The sequence below is a fragment of the Lynx canadensis genome, chromosome A1 (assembly GCF_007474595.2).
Source record: "Lynx canadensis isolate LIC74 chromosome A1, mLynCan4.pri.v2, whole genome shotgun sequence".
In the NCBI taxonomy this organism is placed as follows: domain Eukaryota; kingdom Metazoa; phylum Chordata; class Mammalia; order Carnivora; family Felidae; genus Lynx; species Lynx canadensis.
In genome coordinates, this window is record NC_044303.2 from 139,639,551 (window position 1) to 139,649,805 (window position 10,255).

At 43.8% G+C, this 10,255-nt stretch overlaps 1 pseudogene; it reads left to right on the forward strand.

Annotated features, from left to right (window-relative positions):
• Window positions 1-7,598: 7,598 nt before the first annotated feature.
• LOC115505332 lies at window positions 7,599-8,728 on the forward strand (annotated as a pseudogene).
• Window positions 8,729-10,255: the final 1,527 nt, after the last annotated feature.

Consider the following 10,255-nt stretch of genomic DNA (forward strand, 5'->3'; position numbering starts at 1 on the left):
TTTACGGTACAAAGTTTGTAGTAATTGGTTACAGTAGCAACAGGAAATGAACACAATAGAACACTCTCTGCTCCTTTCTCCCCTTAATCATTTATGCCATTGGCCATTAAACATCCCGGTCAGAAACTGTGCCAGCTAGTGACCCTGCCGTTTAAACTTTTCTCGCACAAGAAACATCACAGCATATCATGTCTGGCGTACTATTTTACTGCTGCCCTTTTTCGTAATAGCCTTTTGGAAAGATGAGGTTAACACAAATCCTGTTTCATATCGATAAGACAAATCTTTATAGATCAGAGCTCTTCCCGGAGACCACCAGAGGCCCCTGCATATCCTCTTGGTCTGAGGTATGAGAAATATCAATCAACAACAATGTGACTAATAGCTGTCACATGTCCATTTGCTGCCTGTGCTCCTGGAAAACAAGGCATGCCCTCTCACCACTAGGAAACTCCCCTGGGTTTCCTGAGTTAGCTATTATCAACAGAGCTCTTTCAGGGCTACAGGAATCGAGGTGAAAGAAGTCAATGACTCCCAATCAGGCTCTGAAGGAAATTGTGCAGCCAACGTTAAGTTCCTCTGAAGCTAACCCAGTCTGTGGGTGCAGAAGGTTAATGGCCCTGGGCTGGGGTACCATTAAAGAGTAGAGCAAAGAGCCTCTTAACTCTGTTTTCAGCTGAACACTTTGGACACTGCCTTGTTGATTAAAGGCATCCACTGTCTAAATGCCAGCCAGCAGGATAATGATTTAATTAACCCTCTTATTGGTGGGAAGCTGGTGGGAACCCAGAGCAGTGATTTCCCGGCAGAAACTTTCACCACAAAACAAATTCAATTGATTTCTGCCCACTCCTCCCATTGTCTGTGGAAATCTGAACGAGCAAACCAGTTCTAGCTGATTAAGCCAAAGATCCCTCGAGCAGGGCTTTGATTTGCCAACCCTTCGGGGGTCCGGAAAGTGCCAGGTGCCAATAAATTCTATGTGGCTACAGCGCGAGGTGTCAGGCTATTCTAGATTCTTGTACCCCACTGTGCTCCAGTCTGCTTCCTCCGTGCACACTAGACGGAGGCTCTCATTCACTGATTAAAGGCTTCATTTTCCATAATGTGTGTCTAGGCAATGACCGCATTATTGCTATATCTCTCATTAGTCATTCCTGCTTCAAGCACTGGCAATCATCCTAGTGATTTGCTAATGCTTGTCATTTGCTAATGCTTGTCGTAATTTCAGAATTTAGCATCCAATTAGTCAGTCAATTACCAGGAGAAAAAAAATTTTGGTGTGTGCATTTTACTGACAGGGCTAAAATCGGTGTTCTTTTCAACATATTCTCTGGGCCCCTCTGATGTGCTGACATACTTAGAGAAAGCTAGCTAACCCAACATGAATGTGTGCAGTTAGGATCCTCAACCTACATCTCGCTAGTTTCCCAGATTATTCACTCGTTGGGATTATTTACATTTCTATTGTTTTGTCGGTAGAAAGATGGCAAGATGGACTTTAATGAAAACTGAATTCTGGGGTAAGCACTTAGCCAGATATCTTTTTTTTTTTTTAAGTTTATTTTATTTATTTATTTATTTATTTTTTTAACGTTTATTTATTTTTGAGACAGAGAGAGACAGAACATGAACGGGGGAGGGGCAGAGAGAGGGAGACACAGAATCTGAAACAGGCTCCAGGCTCTGAGCTGTCAGCACAGAGCCCGACGCCGGGCTCGAACTCACCGACCACGAGATCATGACCTGAACCGAAGTCGGCCGCCCAACCGACTGAGCCACCCAGGCGCCCCTGAAGTTTTTTTATTTTTGAAAGAGGGGAGAGAGACGGAGCGAGCAGAGAGAGCAGAAGACAGAGACTCTCAAGCAGGCTCCAGGCTATCAGTGGAGAGCCCAATATGAGGCTTAAACTCACAAACCCTGAGATCATCACCTGAGCTGATATCAAGACTCAGGGCGTCCCTTTGCTTTTTTTTTTTTTTTTAAGTGCTACATGTCTTTTTTTAATCTACAGAATAACTGTGTCCTTTTGAGTCTTCTGACAAGCAGATGCCGGTTTATTGGGGAGTAACACCTGTGAACTATAAAAAGCATGAACCGAAACAGAGAGGCTCAGGCCACAGTACACAGCTGATACATTCCAGGTCAACCCAGCAGGGGGTGGCGATGGGTGGTGTGGGCTCAGGAGAGTTCCATATTGGACAGAAAGGGCCACGGTCTAGTACTCCCCTGTGCTCCGTCATTGGCTGGGCTCCAGGCAGGAAGAGGCTGGCCTCATCTCAAATGATGTGGCAAGTTCCAAAGGCACTGGAACTGGAGGGTGCCAGCTTCCTATGCTCCTCACAGCTGCAGGACAAGTCCTTTCTGGACAGGAGATCTGAGTGGCACACCTCCAAAGTGCCAGGACAACTCTGAGGGAGGCACTGCTATTGCAGGTGGGGGAGGAAAAATGTTGCCTCTACCCTCTTAGAGCTTTTTGTCTGGGCCAGAAAATTAAACTCACATCAGTGAGACTAACAGGAGAAAAGCATACACATTTACGTAAGTTTCATGTGACTTGGGAGCCCTCGTAAGGAAATGAAGACCCAAAGAAATAGCAAAGCCTACTTGTCTTTATATCAGGCTGCTCCAAGGGGGGCAGTTAGAGAGAAGCATCTACATGGGGAGGCTGATGGAAGAGAAGAATTATTTTCACAAGGTCTGTTTGTGGACAATTCTCTCCATCCCAGCTTCCCATCCTTGAGGACAGGAATGCTACTTTCCTTCTGGTACAGGGAGGGCATCATTCACACAGGAATTATGATCTCTGGTTTATAGGAGGAAAAGGAGTGATCAGAATGCCTTTCTTGCAACTGCTGGTTTTTGGGGTGCATTTGGCTCAAAATAATCCTTGTGCTACATATTTTGGAGTGGTATGTTTTGCCGCCCTTCATGTGACCATTTCATGGGAAACTCGTGTATAGAGACCTTAACGTCATACAGCAGGACTCCTAATAGTGGAGACAGAACAGCTGAGAATCATTCCGGGCACATGAGAGGTATTTGGGGGAAAAAAGTGCTTAATCACATCAGTTCAAGTACATAACATGTGTTTTATTAACCAGGGCAGTGGAGTTATAGAAGTTCCAATGCTTGGCCACCTGGGTGGCTCAAACGGTTAAGTGTCTGAACCTTCATTTTGGCTCAGGTTATGATATGGTTCATGAGATCGAGCCCCATGTTGGACTCAGTGCTGGTCATGGAGCTTCCTTAAGATTCTCTCCCCCCTCTGAAGAAGAAGAAGAAGAAGAAGAAGAAGAAGAAGAAGAAGAAGAAGAAGAAGAAGAAGCAGCAGCAGCAGCAGCAGAAGAAGCAGCTCCAATGCTGTATTATTAGAGGGAGATCCTTATTCTAAAAGCAGTTTTTTGCTGGCCTTTAGGGTACTTGAAATGTTACCACTCACTCTCTAAATTTTTTTTTTTTAACGTTTATTTATTTTTGAGACAGAGACAGAGCATGAACGGGGGAGGGTCAGAGAGAGAGAGAGGGAGACACAGAATCAGAAGCAGGCTCCAGGCTCTGAGCCATCAGCCCAGAGCCCGATGTGGGGCTCGAACTCATGGATCGTGAGATCGTGACCTGAGCTGAAGTCGGAGGCTTAACCGACTGAGCCACCCAGGCGCCCCACCACTCACTCTCTTTAAAGCATAGTCCATTATGTTGCCAAAACCTGAGTGGGGCGACACATTAAGGTTTTCTTGGTTGCTATTAGCTTAGTTTTCAAAATATTTTCTGTACGATGCTTTTTTTTTCTTTTTGACACTTGTGCTTCTCTGTGGTGCAAAATTTATTTATTTATTAATTCAACAGATATTATTGAGTGCCCTGTGGCAGTGTTCAAGATACTTGGGACAGTAGAGACTAAAATAAAAATTCTTTTTTTAAAAAGGTTATTTATTTATTTTGACAGAGAGAGAGAGAGTGCATAAGCAGGAGAGAGGAGAGAGAGGAAAAGAGACAATCCCAAGCAGGCTCCACACCATCAACACAGAACCTGATGAGGGGCTCAGTCTCACCGATCATGACATTATGACCTGAGCTGAACTCAAGAGTTGGACTCTTAACTGACTGAGCCACCTAGGTGCTCCCTAAAATAAAAATTCTTGCTTTCTTAGGTCTTATATTTCAGTGTGGAAGACAGATAAAGAATGTAAAAAATAAGTAAATTAGGGTGAATTGTGCCAAAGTGTGGGGGGGGAAGGAAGTAAAGGGGGATATTAAATATTGAATAGCAGGGTCTGGGAGGTGGATTGTGTGAAATTTAAGTAGGATGGCTAAGAAGTTCTCACTGAGATGGTGACTTTTGAGCAGAGACCTTAAGTAAGCAAGAAGTGAGCCATATAATGATTTGGAGGAGGAGAACAGGCAAAGGGAACGGCAAGAGCAAAGGCCCTGAGGTAAGAGCATGAATGGTATATTTGAGGAACAGAAAGGTGGCCAGCGTAGCTGGAGTAGAGAGGAAGAGGTGGAGAGGAAGTGGGGCGGGGGGGCGTGTAGAGCAGCAGAGGAATTCAGATAAGTCAGAGTCATGGCAAGTCACATTAAATATGGTCTTACAGGTCACGGTCAGGACTTTGGCCAGCACATGTGCCCAAAATAATCAGGAGAGCAATTACAGTGCCTGCCAAATTCTGAAGGCTTCCTTTCTGTCTGTTTCCTAAATCCTCCAAATCACTCCGTATCTTGAACTTTGCACATTTTGGGTCTTTCTGCAAGGGCACCAGAGCCCCTCTCTTCTCCCTTAAGACATCACATCAGGAATTATTTCTCCTGTATTATCAGTTTTTTTCCTTCTCTACGGAACAATTTTCATTAACATACAAACAGGCTATCCTAGCTCCCATGTTTTAGAAGCTGTGCCTTAAAAAAACCCAGGTTTGACGGTCAAATCACAGTGTAGTTATGAGGAGGACCACATAGCATCAGTAATTTGTACACGGGGAGTACAGCCATATAGGAGCCGGGCCTGGTATATTCCTGCAGACTTTTATAGCTGCCAACATCACACTCAAAGCTCCTAGGTGTGTGGTTGATTCAGATCCCAAGATCTGCTTCACATAAACTGAGTATTGAGAGAGTGGACATAGGACAGGTAAACATAGAGGAAAGAGGTTAGTAGCACTGAAAGCTTGAGAATGAGAGGAGAGAAAAATACAGTGATGAGGTATAGGAAACAGCATGATGGTGTTCGAGCCTAGCCACACTGGGGAGTGGTGCTAAAGACAGAGAGGGTCTAAGAAAGGGCAGAACGCTGCCTATTTTAAAATTCTACTTGGGAAATCTTCATTCATGTCATGCTTCCATCCCTAAATGTAGTTTAAAATGAGTTCAATAAATTGAATTTAGTTTGTTATTTAGTTTAATATTTCCATTGATAACTTCTGATGTCGGCAAAGATGGGGCCTATGATCATTTTGGTTGGCCAGCTCTCTGCAGGCTCAGTGAACTGCCTTGGCAAGTAGGACTTTGAGTATACAGAGCCTCAAAGGGGTGAAAGGGCAAGAAGAATGTGCTCGGCATGAAAAGGGAGTGACTAACGGAAGACTTGGCACACTGGATCTGCAAGGTGACCGCCCTGTGTCACCTGTTCCTTCCTTTCCTTGCTCCATATGCTTGCTCCCCTCGGAGGTCTCCAAGGCAGGGTCAGAAATGCTGTAAAGTGGGCATGTTTGCAGGTCGGCAATGTACCTTGATATGATAGTTCTCCAGGGGTTGTAGCTCGCGCCTTTATTTTGACAAAGGCCCCGAGACAATAGAACTTCCTTAAACCATAAAGAAATATACACATAGTAACCAGCTGTTCTCTAAAACTTGAAATGAGTAACAGTTAAGGGGAGTACAAAGTCCACCTAAGTCGTCGTACCCAATTAAAAAAAATTACTGCTAATGTCAAACTAATAATCAGCAAAGTAGACTAGACCTGATGAAGAAAAAACACAAACACGTTTAATATTTTTCAGGCTTGACAGCATTGTTGAATTATGAATCTCTAGGGAAAACAGAAATGATCTCTTACCTAAATATAAGACTTACGAGCAATAGTTTGCTACCATTTGCCAGACAGCTGAAGAACTGATTCTCAGGGATTAACACCAGCAAACTGATAAAAAATATATTTCCATAAATATTCTAAGAAAATTAAAGGAAAAAAGAGTAGAAGAAAAGGATAGTAAAGGAAACAAATACAAAACAATGATATCGTTTGAAAGCTGTTAATTGGATTCTGTTTGCAAACTTCTTTTTGAATGGCTTAAAAGAAAAATAAAAAAATTAATAAGACCCTGAGAAGCATCTACCAGCATCTAAAAGCTCTAGCAGCTAATCTCTTAATTAAACATAGCAATGATCATTTTAAATACTTGCACTATTTTTATACAAATAATATGTAGGTATTAGAGAATACAGACTTAAAAAATTACTTATAATTTCACCATCCAGAGAACGGTGAAATTCACCTAACACAGAATCCATTAGGATTTGGATGCATATCTTTTCAGAGTGCTTCAAGGAGGAGGAGGAGAAATAGAATGAAATTGGAAGTATCAAGATGCAGTTTGATATTTTTAGTGTGTGTGTGTGTGTGTGTGTGTGTGTGTGCGTGCTGAGTTGCCATGAATAATGCACTTCCTACTCTGAGTTGTGGGAAAAAGTGTATAAATGTCAAGGCAGTAGAATTAAATCTTACAGAACCAAGATTAAGTGGAGAGGGGATCCCACCTCCAGATAATAATACTCTCCAGTCTAAAGGGGAATAAGAAAGGGGAAAAGCATCGCATCCAATCAAAACCTAGCACATGATTTGACACTATGCTTAGACTGCCTGGCTAATGGAGATGCATTGACCTGCTGGATACATCATTAACACTTTTAGAGGCTCATCACATGTCCTCCTCATAAAAGAGCTGTACTCCTTTAAAATGCTTCTGATGCTTCCCCGCATGGCCCAGTAGTAGTTGAAAGAATATACTTCTTCTGGCTGGTTTGTCTATGCCTTGCAGCCTTGACTACAAACTTCCCCAGGTTTAAGGGGTTGGTTGGATGAACTACCGCATTGGGCCAAACTTGGAGCCAGTGGTTCTCGGTTAAATGAAATCATAGCAAGATCTACGATGCTGTGGAGGAAGAAGACTTCCAGTGGTTTGGAAGAAAACCCAGTGTGCTATTGAAATGCACAGGGCAGTGGTACGATGTGCTGTCTGGTTGGGCTGTAGAATCACTACCATCAAACACAAAAACAGGCATGCTAGAGGGGAGAGGGCAGGGTGAGTATGAGCCAGTCATTGAGTGAAAGCCAGCCATGTGTCAGCCACCGAATCCCGGGAGGATCACATGTTGCAAGCACTGAAAGCCTAGGCCCATGTGAGAAGAACAAGATGGCAGAGTTCTCACACACACACAACTGTGAAATCCATCACTGTCCTGTAGGGTTCAAGTTTGGTCTTTATTTTAAGTTATTCATTGAAAAAAAAAATGGCAGAGATCTGTTGGTTGAAGTACTCCTTTCTGCCCATGGATGCCGCTGAGGAAGCGTCATTAAAGTTTCCCCTCCCACCGCCGTCATGTCTAAGTCAGAGTCTCCCAAAGAGGCTGAACACATGCAGAAGCTTTTCATCGGAGTCTGAGCTTTGAAACGATGGATGGAGTCTGAGAGCCGTTCTGAGCAATGGGGAACGCTCACGGACTATGTGGTAGTGAGAGATCCAAATGCCGAGTGCTCCAGAGGCTTTGGGTTTGTCATCTAAGCCACTGTGGAGGAGGTGGGGGCAGTGTGAATGCAAAGCCACGCAAGGTGGATGGAAGAGTTGTGGCACCAAAGGGGGCTGTCTCGAGAGAAGAGTCTCAAAGACCTGGTGCCCACTTAACTGTGAAAAAGATCTTTGTTGGTGGCATTAAAGAAGGCGCTGAAGAACATTACCTAAGGGATTATTTTATTTTATTTATTTATTTATTTATTTATTTATTTAACGTTTATTTATTTTTGAGACAGAGAGAGAGAGCATGAACAGGGGAGGGTCAGAGAAAGAGGGAGACACAGAATCCGAAACAGGCTCCAGGCTCCGAGCTGTCAGCACAGAACCCAACGTGGGGCTCGAACCCACGGACCGTGAGATCATGACCTGAGCCGAAGTCGGACGCTTAACCAACTGAGCCACCCAGGCGCCCCCCTAAGGGATTATTTTAAACAGTATGGGAAAACTGAAGTGACTGAAGTCATGACTGTTCGAGGCAGTGGCAAAAAGACAGGCTTTGGTTTTGAAACTTTTGATGATCGTGACTCTGTAGAACAGCGTGTCATTCAGAAGTACCATACTGTGAATGGCCACACCTGTGAAGTGAGGAAAGCCCTCACTGAGCAAGAGATGGCTGGTGCTTCATCCAGCCAAAGAGGTAGAAGTGGTTCTGGAAACTTTGGTGGTGGATCCGGTGGCAGTGGGGATGGCTATGATGGGTAATGATGGGAACAACCTTGGAGGTGGCAGGATTTACAGTGATTTTGGCAATTACCACAATCAATCTTCAAATTTTGGACCCATGAAAGGAGGAGATTTGGAGGCAAAAGGCCTGGCCCCTACGGTGGTGGAGGCCAATACTTTGCTAAACCACGGTGGCTATACCAAGGTGGCTAAACCAAGGTGGCTATAATGGTTCCAGCAGTAACAGTAGCTATGGCAGTGGCAGAAGGTTTTAATTATGGCCAGGAAACAAAGCTTAGCAGGAGACGAGGGCAAGAGAAGTGACAAAGACGCTACAGGTTACAACAGATTTGTGAACTCAGCCAAGCACGGTGGTGGCAGGGCCTAGCTGCCACAAAGAAGACATGTTTTAGACAATACTCATGTGCATGGGCATAAATCTCGAGGACTGTATTTGTGACTAATTATGCTTCTTTTTTTTTTAATGTTTATTTTTGAGAGAGAGAGAGCATGGGAGGTACAGGGACAGAGGGGGACAGACGATCTGAAGAGGACTCTATGCAGACAGCAGAGAGCCCAATGCGGGGCTCAAACTCATAGAACCATGAGATCATGACCTGAGCTGAAGTCGGATGCTTAACTGACTGAGCCACCCAGGCTCTCCTGTATTTGTGACTAATTGTAACAGGTTATTTTAGTTTCTGTTCTGTGGAAAGTGTAAAGCATTCCAACAAAGGTTTTTTAAATTTAAAAAATTTTTTATGTTAGAGAGAGCGTGAGTCGGGGAGAGGGATAGAGGGAGAAGAGAGAGAGAGAGAGAGAGAATCTCAAGCAGCCTCCAGGCTCAGTGTGGAGCCCAATGTGGGGCTTGATCCTACAACACTGGGATCATGACCTAGTCTGAAATCAAGAGTCAGATGCTCAATCGACTGAGCCACCCAGGTGTCCCTCCAAGGAAGGGTTTTAATGTTTTTGGTTTTTTTTTGCACCCATGCTGTTGATTGTTAAATAGTCTAATCATTACACTGAATAAATTGTGTCTTTTTAAAAATGTGCTGCGTAAAATTAGTCTATTCTGAAGTCATCTTGTTAAACTACCCCAGTAAAGTTAGAATTCCTTCAGGGTGATGCCAGGGTCCATTCAAGATTTATTTGCAAACTTTTTGGGCACAGAAGCCATTGTCCCCACAAACCTTGGTGTAGTTGAACTGACAGTTAATGTGTCATGACTTGGAGTTCACCGTTAAAAGGGTCACCCAGGCAAAGTCCTGGAGTTTATTTGGTTATTAATATAATCATTGGCACATCCTATGCAATATCTCTAAATTACAACATCAGATAGAAGTATAGATAAGATTAAGGCTTGTGTGTCATCCATTATCACGTGTAATCCAAAAACGATTTAATGTTCTCTTGAAAAAAAGAAATGGCAAATACAAAGCCCCTTTTGGTTAATGGTTTCCACAAGGGAGGTTAGGACAGCTGCCTGTCACTCCCCACCCTGGGTGGGGACACGGGTCTCAGTTCTACAATTCCGGGAGTAATCTGGAATGGCAGAAGCAGCTAGCTCTTTCTTTCCCTTGGATTAAAGGCAGTGAAGAGAATCTGAGTATAGAGAGGCCAGGAATCCTGTGAGGGAATCATTGTAGATGGTTCCTACACATTTTTACAGAATGTCGTTCCTTCCATTCCTCTCCCTGGCTCTCTCATGTGTTTATCCATTCTGACCTTCCACAAAAGCACTGTCAGAAAAGGGCCAGACATTTGCTGCTGATTGTTTTCTAATTCTGGTTGGATCCCTA